The following is a 16162-nucleotide window of genomic DNA, read 5'->3' on the forward strand; positions in this document are numbered from 1 at the left end:
GTATGGGCGATCCTGCAGGCAGATGCCCGTGATCGCGCTGTCACCGTCAACAGAGGGGATTGCCTGCAGGGGACAAAAGTCCCCTGTGCTTATCCGTACATGTCCGCCGAGAAAAAACACTGGTTTTTTTTTGTTCAAAGACAGTGTTATATCTCCCACCACGATTTCCACCTGTTTCCACCACCGATCGTTAAATTTATGAATGGGAACAACGTTCCCATTCATTAATGTCCCCGCTGGCACTGTGATCACAGGCTTCAATGGAAGACTGCGTCACTTCCCTAGTTACAATGTAGCAATACATTGTTTCCTAAGTAATGTACTTTGTACGCTAATAGGATTTTGCTCAGCGGGGACATCTTTTGGCCAAATACTAAAATTACACCTTCACCTTTAGGGAATAAAAAAAAATAATATCCACGTCAAGATGGCATATTATTATTAAATAATGGGCTAAAAATGAGTGATGGATGTAAAACTTAAAAATATGCACCTTTATTTCCAAATAAAATATTGTCACCATGCATTATACTAGGGATATCATTTTATTGTTGCAATAACTGTGACAAATGGCCAGACAAAATGTGTGAATTTAAATTATGGTAGCATGAATAATTTTTAAACTATAATGGATGAAAACTGAGAAATAATGATTTTTTCCCCATTTTTTTCTTATTATTCCCATTATAATGCATTTCGAATAAAATAATTCTTAGCATAATGTACCACCCAAAGAAAGCCTAATTGGTGGCGGAAAAAACAAGGTATAGGTCATTTTGTTGTGAGAAGTAGTGATAAAGTTATTGGGGAATGAAAGGGCAAAGCGCTGAAATGTGAAAATTTCTCTCATCCATAGGGCTTGTTTCACTAAACTGTGATAACCGATATCACGGTCGTGCTAGTGTTTTGTGTGTGTAAAAACACGCGTAATGGAAATTTTTTTGCACAAACGGCCACGGTTTTGAGCGAAAATTCACGTTTGCGCACAAAAATTTGCGATTGCGTGCGAAAAACTTTACACGCATTATAACACGTGCAAAGTGCTAGAGCAACAGTGATATCAGTTATAACGGTTTAGTGAATCAAGCCCATAAGGTGAAAAATACCCACAGGCTGAAATGGTAATCAAATGGGCAGAAATTCCTTGTCACATGTGCTTCTGATAAGTGCTGGTATTTGTTGAAGGCTGCAGCCTTGCATTAAATATTTTTTTGTCAGAAAAGTTTTTTATTATGATAAATCATTTCCTGTGGAAACAACCTCGTATGGTGCGGCATATAGTACACCAAACGAATACACTAAGCAGATGAAAATTGACATTTCTGCCTCTCTTGCAACCTATATCTGTAAATTGGGATTAAGACAGATTTGGAGCAAGAGTGAATTCAGAGTTTGAACAGAAATCCCACATTTGTACTAAATAATTCAGGCATAATTTAATTTAATCTTTAAAAATACATGGCATTCATATGACTTAACGATTCACCCTGACAATTCAGTAATGCTACAAATGAGTAATAGAGTCTTTCCGTGTCATCAAATACCGAGCCCCATGTAGGCATTTTGAAAATTTATAGGCCATTAGCCTGTAATAGACTTGATAATGTATAGCTTTAGTAGTCTTTTGAAGTCTAAAGTAATGTAAAGCACGGCAAAATGTATTAATACAGATTAGTTTGAATAATAAATGCCTAATACAAATTAGCTCATTGTGTTATTTAATATGGATGTTTTCAGATAATAGAGAAATCAGTGCCAAATGTTCCGGTATGTTAAGTAACATGTGTAAGATGTTTGTCAGATCAGTTTTATACACTAGTAAGGATAGGTTACCAAAATATATAATGTATCTAATCTAAATTCCTAATATTTTATTTGGCAGACACTTTCTTGCAGTGCTTTCATACTCGACACTAAATTGCATTTGTATGCAATGGAATACAGCAACTTCTTTGGAGAACCTTCAGGGCCGGATTTAGGGAAAGGCCCCCAAGGCCTGTTCCTAGGGCGCCAGAATCTACGAGAATCTAAAGGGCGGCAGGTGGTGACAGGCTGATGACAAGTGCTGTCACCAGCGCGGTAAGAAGAACCGCTTCGCAAATCAGCAGCCTCCCCCCGCCCGCCCCTTTACAATGGCTTGGAGCGAGTAAGCTTCCAGGCAGCGTGGGAGTCCCCTGTCCACCAGAAGATCGGCCGCCGCCAGATGCTATCCCCTGTCCCGGTCGACAATCCCCCCGCCCCCAGCAGGAGCCTGTGCGGATGTCTTCTCTCCCCCCAAACCCCTAGAGAGTGCGGGAGCAGCAGAGTAACGTACCTCTCCAGACTTCCAGCGCTGCCACCGAAGTTTCCTCTGTCAGCCGCAGCTGTGCATCTCTCCCTCTCCTGCTGGCATCTCTCACATGTTGTGACTCGCTGGCAAGCTACCGGTGAGTCACATGACAGGAGTCGCCAGCAGGAGAGGGAGAGATGCACGGCGGCTGACAGCGGAAACTTACGGCGGCTGTGCTAGAAGTCTGGAGGCTGGAGAGGTACTCTGCTCCCGCTCTCTCTAGGGGTTTGGGGGGAGGAAGGGGTGATCATCCACACTGGTTTCTGGAAGGGGGGACATGCCTGCTGGCTACCGAAAATGCGGGGGGGGGGGGGGGGGAGAGAATCTGACTACCTATACTAAGGGGGGGCATGCCTGCTGGCTAGCTATACGGGAGGGGGGAGGGGGAGAGAATCTGACTACCTATACTAAGGGGGGGGGGGACATTCCTGCTGGCTACCTATACTGGGGGGGAGGAGGAGAGAATCTGACTACGTATACTAAGGGGGGGACATGCCTGCTGGCTACCTATACTGGGGGGAGGGTGACATAATCTGACTACCTATACTAAAGGGGGGACATGGCTGGCTACCTATACTGGGGGGCAACTGGTGACAGAATCTGGCTACCTATACTAAAGGGGGATGTGGCTACTGGCTACCTATACTGGGGGGGGGGAGAGAATATGACTACCTATACTAAGGGGGGACATGCCTGCTGGCTAGCTATACTGGGGGGGGGGGGGGAATCTGACTACCTATTCTAAGGGGGGGACATGCCTGCTGGCTACCTATACTGGGGTGGGAGGGGGAGAGAACCTGACTACTTATACTAAGGGGGGGGGGGACATGCCTGCTGGCTAGCTGTACTTGGGTAAGGAGAGATGACATAATCTGACTATACTAAAGGGGGGACATGACTGGCTACCTATACTGGGGGGGGGAGAATCTGACTACCTATACTAAGGGGGGGAGATGCCTGCTGGCTTAGCTATATTTGGGTAAGGGGGGTGACATAATCTGACTCTGACTAGGGGGGACATGGCTGGCTACCTATACTGGGGGGGGGGGGGGCAACTGGTTACAGAATCTGACTATCTATACTAAAGGGGGATGTGGCTACTGGCTACCTATACTGGGGGGGCTACCTATACTGGGGAGGGGGGTAGAATCTGACTACCTATACTAAAAGGGGGTGGGAGCATGGCATCTGGCTACCTATTCTGTGGGGGGGGAAGCATCTGGCTACCTATACTAAAAAAGGGGACACACACCTGCTTACCTATACTAAGGGGGTGGACAGAATCTGGCTACCTATACTGGGGTTCATGAACATATTCAGCCCCCTCATTGGTGCCCAGGAGTCAGGACCCTAATTTTTTCATGGCTGCAAGTGCAACTGTACTGGGTACGCATGAGTATGGTCCTCACTTTCCCATTAGCACAAAGTCACTTGAGCACAGAGGAAACAGACATGCACAAAAGGCTTTGAGCTACTGGGCATGTGTGGACCATGCTTGTGCAGATCCAGTATGGTTGCACACAGATGGGAGTGTTGCAGCCACAGGGTAGATGAGGGTCCCAGGCAGCAGTGAGGGGTCTGAATATGTTCAGAGGATCCCAGGGCAGGAACAGTGGGCACCGAGAGAATCTGTTAAGGTAAGTATTTTTTGTATTTTGTGTCAGGTTCATGTTAAGACTTTTTCCTTGGCGGAAAGGTTAAGTTTGGGGCTGCTGAGATGTTGTGTGTTTGTGTGTGTGTGTGTGTGGGGGGGGGGGGGGGGGAGGGGGGGGCAGCTGGTGACAGTGGGCCTTGGGCGGTAAAAGGTACAAATCCAGCCCTGATAACCTTGGTGAATTTTGTAAAGATGATAAACTTACCTACAGATCACATTTTTGCACAACTTACATGCAACTTAAAGTGTACCAGAGATGAACTTCTAGCAACAATGGATACCCCTCCTGCCTTATAAACACATGTGTGAGTCTGCTGCGATCCAGCCGCGATCAGTCCCGGTAACTTGCTCAGTTGTGTCCAGTCTGGGTCTTGTGCGCACACACAGGCCTACTGCGCACGTGCAGTAGACCCGGACTGACGTCACTGAGCAAGTTACCGGGGCCGATGGCGGCTGAACGGCAGACCGTGGGAGGACGGCGAGGGACTCACACGTGTTTATGGGGCAGCAGGAAGCCCCAGTTAAGTATCGATTTTTGTTAGAAGTTGATCTCCGGTTTCTTTTAAGACAATGCTGTGCTATGCTACGCCTTTAGATGAGAGCCTTTTCATTTCTCTCAAGCCATCACAAGATTTCTGTGGCAGTTCTTATAGATGAGACGTTCTCAGTTGAGCCCCTCCATCTTGTAGGATTTGTAAGCGTGCAAGGTCACAGTTTTTACCCTAGTGTCTCACATTTATGAACCTCGTTGTTCAAAGCAAGGTTTACTTTGGCTCTTCTCCCTAATAGACAACGCAACTAAATTAAGGGAGTTTATGCATCCAGCTTTGTAGGCGAATACGCCCCAAAAGGTCTCAATGTTCATAGTTTTACCTCCTGGTCTTTTTTAAATGGGAGCCCCTTGGGTTTGGTATAGGGGGGGAATCCCCCCTTTTTATGTGATAAGGGGACAATGAAATAAAACATAGGGTTTTTAACTGGGGTGTCCAGGCTTGGACACGGCCATGCCACAATGTCAGCAACTTTATATGCACCTTGTTTATGCACATTTGCGATTTAAAACACATTGTTTTGTTTGCACTATGCCAAATAGTGATTTTTTCGTATGTTCAGGTTCCCATATCCTGATGGGTAATGCACAAAGTAAATATGAAGGCACTTTTTCACCCACATATGGCTGCGCAGCCGATCACTACTTCACTATGTTAACAGGTTGCTATGACACCAGTAAGACACCAGTTTCTCGCCGCTGAGCGGCAAGTCTCCGCCCCCTCACCTCCGACCTTCACTCCCAGGCACTCTACACCAATGGGGCAGCGCTGGAGGCGCGGCTTCAGGATCTTACACAGGAAGCCGTACAGCGCTGCCCCGTTTAGGACACACGCACGTGAGCAAGCGCCAGACGGCGTGAAACGGCTGTAGTGCCGTCCTTACATCCCCTGGTCACCTCTTCCCCAACCACCTCCACACCTCCATGGAATCCAGGTTTGACAAACATTGACAATTTCTGTTTCATATGTATGCTGCATACGCTGGCTGTTGTTTGAAGGCCTAAATAAAAGCAGTTTGTGAGGAAGGTGCACAGCTTTTTCTTTCAAGTACCAGTGTGTTCCATTTGTGCCCTGCACTAACCAACGCTTGATGCACTTCCCCCTGCCAAAATAGAAGCCCAACAACATGGGGTGTCAACAAACGGTGTGAAGCTATCGCAGATTCCAAGGAGCTAGTCCCACCCCCAGACTGAACAGCTGAGTGCCGAGCGATTTTTTCTTCTCAAAGTGTACTATCCATTGTGTGTATCCCTGCTCTGTGCACCAACTGCATCCATGAACGTGGAAAGGGGGATAGCGGACGAGAATCCGGTGGACTCTGGGAGTGACACAGACTCCTCCCTGGATTTTCCTCTGATCAGCCAAGGTATATCTGAAGGCCGTGAGGGAGCAAGCTCCTTTTTCAACCACAACGCAAGTCCTGCACCTGCGAACAGGGAAGTGGTGACCAGGGTGTTAGAGTTAAGACTAGGAGGTTTATGTGAGAAAGAGACCAAATTATTCTGGACTGCCACTACCCTGAATAAATATAAGGAAGAGGGCTACATTGCACGTGGTTTTAGGTCATACAAAGAACCATCTGAATATCAGGACGATAAAAAGTTCGTGGAAAAGTGGGAGACTGCCCACCTGAACTACTGCAGAACTTTGCAGGATATCGTCAGGGAACGTACGATCGAGGAGCACAATAAGATCTCTGGGGAACTCCAGACAACAAGGGAACAACTACAGGAGGTGGCTTCAGAGGGGACCTTCTCGGCCATCATCTCTAAGATAGAGAAAAGGATCTTGCCGATCCAAAACGAGTTGAAGACTAGAAAACTCAAGAAATTTCATCGGGACCAGGACGATTTTAAAAAGGGAAGGATTTTCTATTGGGGGCAGGGAGGCACTTTGGGTAAGGGAACCAGACCCAAGAAGGGAAAGGGGTACTGGACCACAGACTCGGGCTCAGACTCAGAGGAAGATAAAAAACCCGAAGGTAAATCGAAACCCAAGCAACAAAGGAAGAAGAAGCGGGGTGCCAACCCAGACCCAAAGGCGAAGCCAACTCCTGTGGCACCATGTGCATCCATCCCTTTAGGCGGAGAGTCCGCCGAGGAGGAAGAAACAGACACTGGGAGAAGTGTAACCTGGGACTCCCCGGTAGTAACCAAGAACCGATACGGCAGCAACAGCACCAAGAGAAGGAGAACGAGAGAGTAGGGACTTGCCCTGAATGGAGGGAACAATCACAACCTGAGGGGGAACTTCAGGTGGTCAATTTGACCAATGAGACCATTCCCGAGCATTGTTCTTCACTATTGAAGAAAGGGTTGGGGTTTTCACCCACTCGGAGTTTTGATTATGTAGACTTCTTTGTGGATCTTTACAAAACCACCAGAAAGATGATGATCAACCAGATATACCGGAGCGGGGAGGGGAGGAGGGGCTCCAAGGACAGAGTGATGGAGGCCCGACCTCGGCTGTGAGTCCCTTGTCTACCATAGGGTTTAGTCCCAAGGTGGACTGGGACGTCGCTGAAATAGAGGCACTCCGGATGCTAGAGGAGCTGTGGGAGGAGGGAGGCTCCTGTGACACAGGAGATGTAGATGCATCCCCACGGGCCCTGTCCTTGGGTAACCCCAGAGATTTTCGAGCCTGTAGATCAACCCGGCCGATACCCATTCCCCCCGGTTCCCCGATTGACCAGTTTCTTCACCAGGTCGCTGCAGACATGAAGGCGGTATGTTACAGCCGGGCTCCTGACAATCTGTGCGGAGCTGACAAGGCCGCCCTCAGGTGGCTTAAGTGTCGCCGCGACCTGGTGATCAAGCAGGCGGACAAAGGGGGGAGTGTGGTGATCATGTCGAGTGACTTCTACACGAAGGAGGCCTATAGGCAGTTAAACAATTCCGAGTTTTATCAGAAGTTGGATGGCAACCCAACATACAAGTACCAATCAACTCTTCGCACTTTGTTAAGGCGAGGAGTTGAAAGTGGGTACATGTCACAGAGATTGGCAGTTGACCTACTTCCCATGTCCCCTCGGCATCCTGTGTGGTACCACCTTCCCAAATTGCACAAGTCCACGGAAAGCCCCCCAGGAAGACCTATCGTCTCAGGGTGTGGCTCACTAACAGAACGCCTGTCCAGGTTCCTAGACCATCTGTTACGCCCCCTGCTCGTGGGGATCCCGGCCTATTTGGCCGACACGCTTGACACGATCAATTTGGTCGAAAGCGTTGTGTGGGATCCGGGCTGTGTACTAGCCACAATTGATGTGGAGAGCCTATATAGCAGGATACCCCACGAGGGGGGCCTGAGGGCGGTTCGAAGGTTCCTGGACAGGACCAGTAAGGACGAAGGGTACAAGGATTTCATTTGTGACTGCTTGAAGTTTATCTTGACACACAATGCATTTCGGTTTGATGGAAGGTGGTATCACCAAACGTCCAGGACGGCCATGGGAACCTCTGTGGCTTGTACCTACGCAGGCCTCTTCCTCGGAGCATGGGAGGAGGACTATGTGGCAACCTCCGGGAACCCCTACAGGCACAACATCAAAGTTTGGGCCAGGTATGTGGACGACGTGCTGGTCGTGTGGCAGGGGGACACAGAGGGATTTGAGGCCTTCATGGGGTATCTTAATGACAACCGAGTGAACATGCGCTTCACCTCTGAAGTAAGCAAAGACTCCATCAGTTTTCTAGACCTTAAGATAAGGCCCGATGGAGAAAACTTGGTGTGCGAAGGCTATAGGAAGGCCACGGCTGTGAATTCCCTGTTACACAGGAACAGCTTTCATCCAAAGCACGTCAAAACCTCCCTGCCATACGGCCAGTACCTTCGTCTGAGACGGAACAACTCCAGTCTAGATACCTTTGAGGTACAGGCACAGGAGTTGACCGCACGTTTGGAGGCAAGAAAATACGATAAACGCTCCCTTGTAGCAGCCCAGGACAGGGCAAGAAAAGCAGACAGGAGCTCACTCCTCACTAGAGGCTCTAAAAGTGGGGAGAGAGGTACATTCACGTTCACCTTCGACTACACCCCAATGTCTGGGAGGTTGACTAAAGTTATCAAGAAAAATTGGGGGATAATAGTGAGAGATCCCACACTTCAGAAAGTGTTTCCGAATTCCCCCAGAGTAGCTTTCAGGAGGGCCCCAACTTTGGGTGACACCCTAACTCGCAGTGAGTTTTGTACGCCTCCCATCCAGAATTGGCTAACATGCAGACGCCCTAAGGGAAACCACAAGTGTGGCAACTGCAAGTTTTGTGGGAACATGTGGGAGGGTACCAACTACAGACTGGGTGGTTTGCAGTGGGAGGTAAGAACCTTCATTACATGTCAAACCAAGTTTGTCTCCTACGTGTTATTTTGCCCTTGCCTTTTTTACTACGTAGGCAAAACCACCCGTCCTCTAAAAGAGAGGATAGGGGAGCATTTTGCATCGATCAAATCGGGCAAAGGATGTCCGAGGTTGATCGAACATGTAAGAGAGGTACACGGTGGTAGGGCTAGATGCCTGAGATTTGCGGGCCTCCTGCATGTCTCTTCTTCACGTAGGGGAGGTGACCGCGACCGAGAGCTCACCAGACGAGAGTCGCGGGTTATATTGCGCGCAGAGGCCCTGGGACCCTTAGGCTTAAATGACAGACTGGAGCTTTCATGCTTCTTGGATCCCTAGGGATCCCATAACAGACCAAAGCAAATCTTCCCCCCCTCACCCGCCTCCTCCCTTGTTCTGCTATCTGGACGTGTGGTCTCCCATTTTGGTGGCATCTCCTCCCCCCTCTCCTTCCTCCTCTCACCTTCTGGACTGGCCAGATGTGTTCTTAATTCAAACCCCTTTCTCAACGGTGCTTTGGGCAGGTTCCACATGGATTGGCTTCTCCATCTTTGACCCTAGGTCGGGATAGGAATTGCAATATGCAATGGTCAGGTCCCCAATAGTGGACTAGACCCCCCACTAATTTCTATTTTAAGTAACTGATACTTGTTGTCAGCTTATTTCGCTGCAACAGTTTCTGTACCTAGTAACACTGAATACCAGTAGTTCAAACGTATCCCTCCCTGCCCGCTCGTTTTTGGAGTGAGGCAAACAATGGTATAGGATATCACGGGGTCGCCCTTAGAAGCCGACCTTGGGTCTTGGAGACGCCTTCTGCTTAGGGACGTCGGGATGCCTCTGTTGTCCCCTCTTGATTATCTGAACTGTTCGGTCCATTTTGGACCCATCTTTGGGTGGCACCTTGGGGGTCTCACATCTTAAGATTCCCCTAATCTTGGTTTTCTGTATGGTGTTCCCCTCACTCTTCACGTGGTGTGACCTCTGAACCTCGTTGTTCAAAGCAAGGTTTACTTTGGCTCTTCTCCCTAATAGACAACGCAACTAAATTAAGGGAGTTTATGCATCCAGCTTTGTAGGCGAATACGCCCCAAAAGGTCTCAATGTTCATAGTTTTACCTCCTGGTCTTTTTTAAATGGGAGCCCCTTGGGTTTGGTATAGGGGGGGAATCCCCCCTTTTTATGTGATAAGGGGACAATGAAATAAAACATAGGGTTTTTAACTGGGGTGTCCAGGCTTGGACACGGCCATGCCACAATGTCAGCAACTTTATATGCACCTTGTTTATGCACATTTGCGATTTAAAACACATTGTTTTGTTTGCACTATGCCAAATAGTGATTTTTTCGTATGTTCAGGTTCCCATATCCTGATGGGTAATGCACAAAGTAAATATGAAGGCACTTTTTCACCCACATATGGCTGCGCAGCCGATCACTACTTCACTATGTTAACAGGTTGCTATGACACCAGTAAGACACCAGTTTCTCGCCGCTGAGCGGCAAGTCTCCGCCCCCTCACCTCCGACCTTCACTCCCAGGCACTCTACACCAATGGGGCAGCGCTGGAGGCGCGGCTTCAGGATCTTACACAGGAAGCCGTACAGCGCTGCCCCGTTTAGGACACACGCACGTGAGCAAGCGCCAGACGGCGTGAAACGGCTGTAGTGCCGTCCTTACATCCCCTGGTCACCTCTTCCCCAACCACCTCCACACCTCCATGGAATCCAGGTTTGACAAACATTGACAATTTCTGTTTCATATGTATGCTGCATACGCTGGCTGTTGTTTGAAGGCCTAAATAAAAGCAGTTTGTGAGGAAGGTGCACAGCTTTTTCTTTCAAGTACCAGTGTCTCACATTTATGCTGTACTTAGAAGTGCCTCTATCTTTGGATATTTCTATTGTTGGCTCTGGATTGGCAAGTGGCTTCCACTGCAGCACTATGGGTTGTATTACACGGGGGTGTGGGGGGGCTCCCATTTAGGTGGTGGTGTGTGGGAGGGAGTTGTCAAGGCATGCTTACAGCTTTGGTGCTGATGTCACAATTCTTTTTGCATTTTAAAACTATAATCACTCCCATCTGAATGCCTTTCACTAGGTACCCAACTCATGCACAAAGACTGTGGGCAATACAAACAATTCTCATGTTGCCCTTTCCTATAAAAGCTGTACATGCAAACCATGGGGTGTGATCTACCAGTACAACTGTCACACTATAGTCTGCAGTGCCTTGTTCCTTCTACCACACTTCAGGATCTTTTATAACTACCATAAAGTACAGTTATATACCTTCTGCGGTAGCTGAAATATCCTTGTCCAGATACTAATACTGGTCACACTCGTTAGTGTGTGTGTGTGTGTGTCGGGAGGGGGTAACTAATACTGGACAAACAGTTGGGGGGAAGGGACACTAATCCTGGCCTCACTGATTACCTGGAGGGGGTCAATGGCTCCAGTCCTCCCATGGCACTCCAGTCCGCCCCACGCGTCCTCCACTAGTCATGTGCTGTATCATATATGTATATGCTTACTAATGTACCATACTGTACCTGTGTGTGTTGGAGGATCGCATGTATGTGTTTGTACCATCACCGACCCTATATGAGCCAAAAATAATTCCGGGTACAACCCCCGTTGTACTTGGCGAAATAAATGATTCTGATTCTGATTCTGATGTGGGGGGCCTGGAAGAGTAATGACTGCACTTGGGGACTAGGAGGGGATACTAGCTGCAAGACTTTATTATCTCCTCCTGTTCCTCAAATGCAGCCATTAACTTTGCTAGATAGACTTATATTTGAGTCATGAAACAATTCCATTTTTCAGAGGGTCAAATATTGGGGTCGACTTATACATGAGGTCAACTTATATTGAATCATATATGGTATATTAGTATAAGCCAAAAAACAAATACCATATAAAGAAAGAGAAAAAAAGCCACTTGCCTTTTGTCAAACTGCCTGCTTATTAATGCACTCATAAATGCAGTACACTGTTCTCACACTAATTTGAAGATCAGTCTGAAACCTCAGTTATTACACACACCAATTACCCACAGTACATTTCTTCATTGCATTTGGTTTGTGTCTGGCAGCAGCTATATATTCAGTAAAGAATGTACATAAACTTGTTGATGTGTGACTGCACTGCATGTGTCGTTGCTACGTTCTGGGATTTACATTGTTGCTATAATGTAATGTAGTTTTATTCATGGCAAAACGTTTTGCATTGACATATATTCATGTTAGCACAGAATAATGCAAGTCATTGAAATTTCCATGCTCTGGTACTGTTTAAGATAACAATGAACACAATTTCATGAAAAGCGGGATTCTTATTATGTGAGAACAAATTCCATGGGAATATCAGAAATAATGGCTGTATTACATTCATTCAATAACATGTTTGTTCCAGAGAGAAACAGACATTTATAAAATATGTTTCTATACCTGTAGCCATGACAGGAATGATCAGTACTTGCGTTTGTTGATGGTATTAGTAAGTCAGAACATGGGAATAGGAATGAAGATTGTAAATGGTTAACCACTTGAGGACCGTGGGCTTTACCCCCCTTAAGGACCGGCCACTTTTTTTTCCATTCAGACCACTGCAGCTTTCACGGTTTATTGCTCGCTCATACAACCACCTAAATGAATTTTGGCTCCTTTTCTTGTCACTAATAAAGCTTTCTTTTGGTGCTATTTGATTGCTCCTGCGATTTTTACTTTTTATTATATTCATCAAAAAAGACATGAATTTTGGCAAAAAAAATGATTTTTTTAACTTTCTGTGCTGACATTTTTCAAATAAAGTAAAATTTCTGTATACATGCAGCGCGAAAAATGTGGACAAACATGTTTTTGATTAAAAAAAAAACCCATTCAGTGTATATTTATTGGTTTGGGTAAAAGTTATAGCGTTTACAAACTATGGTGCAAAAAGTGAATTTTCCCATTTTCAAGCATCTATGACTTTTCTGACCACCTGACATGTTTCATGAGGGGCTAGAATTCCAGGATAGTATAAATACCCCCCAAATGACCCCATTTTGGAAAGAAGACATCCCAAAGTATTCACTGAGAGGCATAGTGAGTTCATAGAAGATATTAATTTTTGTCACAAGTAAGCGGAAAATGACACTTTGTGACACAAAAAAAAAAAAAGTTTCCATTTCTTCTAACTTGCGACAAAAAAAAAAAATGAAATCTGCCACAGACTCACCATGCCCCTCTCTGAATACCTTGAAGTGTCTACTTTCCAAAATGGGGTCATTTGTGGGGTGTGTTTACTGTCCTCGCATTTTGGGGGGTGCTAATTTGTAAGCACCCATGTAAATCCTAAAGGTGCTCATTGGACTTTGGGCCCCTTAGCGCAATGAGGCTGCAGAAGAGTGCCACACATGTGGTATTGCCATACTCAGGAGAAGTAGTATAATGTGTTTTGGGGTGTATTTTTACACATACCCATGCTGGGTGGGAGAAATATCTCTGTAAATGACAATTTTTTTATTTTTTTTACACACAATTGTCCATTTACAGAGATCTTTCTCCCACCCAGCATGGGTATGTGTAAAAATACACCCCAAAACACATTATACTACTTCTCCTGAGTACGGCGATACCACATGTGTGGCACTTTTTTGCACCCTAACTGCGCTAAGGGGCCCAAAGTCCAATGAGTACCTTTAGGATTTCACAGGTCATTTTGAGAAATTTCGTTTCAAGACTACTCCTCACGGTTTAGGGCCCCTAAAATGCCAGGACAGTATAGGAACCCCACAAATGACCCCATTTTAGAAAGAAGACACCCCAAGGTATTCCGTTAGTAGTACGGTGAGTTCATAGAAGATTTTATTTTTTGTCACAAGTTAGCGGAAAATGACACTTTGTGAAAAAAACCAATAAAAATCAATTTCCGCTAACTTGTGACAAAAAATAAAATCTTCTATGAACTCACCGTACTACTAACAATACCTTGAGGTGTCTTCTTTCTAAAATGGAGTCATTTGTGGGGTTCCTATACTGTCCTGGCATTTTAGGGGCCCTAAACCGTGAGGAGTAGTCTTGAAACAAAATTTCTCAAAATGACCTGTGAAATCCTAAAGGTACTCATTAGACTTTGGGCCCCTTAGCGCAGTTAGGGTGCAAAAAAGTGCCACACATGTGGTATCGCCGTACTCGGGAGAAGTAGTACAATGTGTTTTGGGGTGTATTTTTACACATACCCATGCTGGGTGGGAGAAATAACTCTGTAAATGGACAATTGTGTGTAAAAAAATCAAAAGATTGTCATTTACAGAGGTATTTCTCCCACCCAGCATGGGTATGTGTAAAAATACACCCCAAAACACATTATACTACTTCTCCTGAGTACGGCGATACCACATGATTGGCACTTTTTTGCAGCCTAACTGCGCTAAGTGGCCCAAAGTCCAATGAGTACCTTTAGGATTTCACAGGTCATTTTTGTTTCAAGACTACTCCTCACGGTTTAGGGCCCCTAAAATGCCAGGGCAGTATAGGAACCCCACTAATGACCCCATTTTAGAAAGAAGACACCCCAAGGTATTCCGCTAGGAGTATGGTGAGTTCATAGAAGTTTTTATTTTTTTGTCACAAGTTAGCGGAAATTGATTTTAATTGTTTTTTTTCACAAAGTGTCATTTTCTGCTAACTTGTGACAAAAAATAAAATCTTCTATGAACTCACCATACTCCTAACGGAATACGTTTGGGTGTCTTCTTTCTAGAATGGGGTCATTTGTGGGGTTCCTATACTGCCCTGGCATTTTAGGGCCCCTAAACCGTGAGGAGTAGTCTTGAAACAAAAATGACCTGTGAAATCCTAAAGGTACTCATTGGACTTTGGGCCCCTTAGCGCAGTTAGGCTGCAAAAAAGTGCCAATCATGTGGTATCGCCATACTCGGGAGAAGTAGTATAATGTGTTTTGGGGTGTATTTTTACACATACCCATGCTGGGTGGGAGAAATACCTCTGTAAATGACAATTGTTTGATTTTGTTTACACACAATTGTCCATTTACAGAGAGATTTCTCCCACCCAGCATGGGTATGTGTAAAAATACACCCCAATACACATTATACTACTTCTCCTGAGTACGGCGATACCACATGTGTGACACTTTTTTGCAGCCTAGGTGCGCTAAGGGGCCCAACGTCCTAATCACAGGTCATTTTGAGGCATTTGTTTTCTAGACTACTCCTCACGGTTTAGGGCCCCTAAAATGCCAGGGCAGTATAGGAACCCCACAAGTGACCCCATTTTAGAAAGAAGACACCCCAAGGTATTCCATTAGGTGTATGGCGAGTTCATAGAAGATTTTATTTTTTGTCACAAGTTAGTGAAAAATGACACTTTGTGAAAAAAAAACAAAAATCAATTTCCGCTAACTTTTGACAAAAAATAAAATCTTCTATGAACTCGTCATACACCTAACAGAATACACTGGGGTGTCTTTTTTCTAAAATGGAGTCAGTTTCTGGGGTTCCTATACCGCCCTGGCATTTTACGGGCCCAAAACTGTGAGTAGTCTGGAAACCAAATGTCTCAAAATGACTGTTCAGGGGTATAAGCATCTGCAAATTTTGATAACAGTTGGTCTATGAGGGGGCGAATTTTGTGGAACCGGTCATATGCAGGGTGGCCTTTTAGATAACAGGTTGTATTGGGCCTGATCTGATGGATAGGAGTGCTAGGGGGGTGACAGGAGGTGATTGATGGGTGTCTCAGGGGGTGGTTAGAGGGGAAAATAGATGCAATCAATGCACTGGGGAGGTGATCGGAAGGGGGTCTGAGGGGGATCTGAGGGTTTGGCCGAGTGATCAGGAGCCCACACGGGGCAAATTAGGGCCTGATCTGATGGGTAGGTGTGCTAGGGGGTGACAGGAGGTGATTGATGGGTGTCTCAAGGTGTGATTAGAGGGGGGAATAGATGCAAGCAATGCACTGGTGAGGTGATCAGGGCTGGGGTCTGAGGGCATTCTGAGGGTGTGGGCGGGTGATTGAGTGCCCTAGGGGCAGATAGGGGTCTAATCTGATAGGTAGCAGTGACAGGGGGTGATTGATGGGTAATTCGTGGGTGTTTAGGGTAGAGAACAGATATAAACACTGCCCTTGGGAGGTGATCTGACGTCGGATCTGCGGGCGAACTATTGGTGTGAGTGGGTGATCAGATTGCCCGCAAGGGGCAGGTTAGGGGCTGATTGATGAGTGGCAGTGACAGGGGGTGATTGATGGGTGGCAGTGCCAGGGGGTGATTGATGGGTGGCAGTGA

At 46.3% G+C, this 16162-nt stretch overlaps 1 protein-coding gene across 5 annotated transcripts in view; it reads left to right on the forward strand.

Moving 5' to 3' along the window:
- STPG2 (sperm tail PG-rich repeat containing 2) overlaps positions 1-16162 on the forward strand; it is a 1022085-nt gene that overhangs the window by 436642 nt on the left and 569281 nt on the right. The gene's annotated exons all lie outside the window — the stretch shown is intronic.

This window comes from Hyperolius riggenbachi, chromosome 1 (assembly GCF_040937935.1).
Source record: "Hyperolius riggenbachi isolate aHypRig1 chromosome 1, aHypRig1.pri, whole genome shotgun sequence".
Taxonomy (NCBI): Eukaryota; Metazoa; Chordata; class Amphibia; order Anura; family Hyperoliidae; genus Hyperolius; species Hyperolius riggenbachi.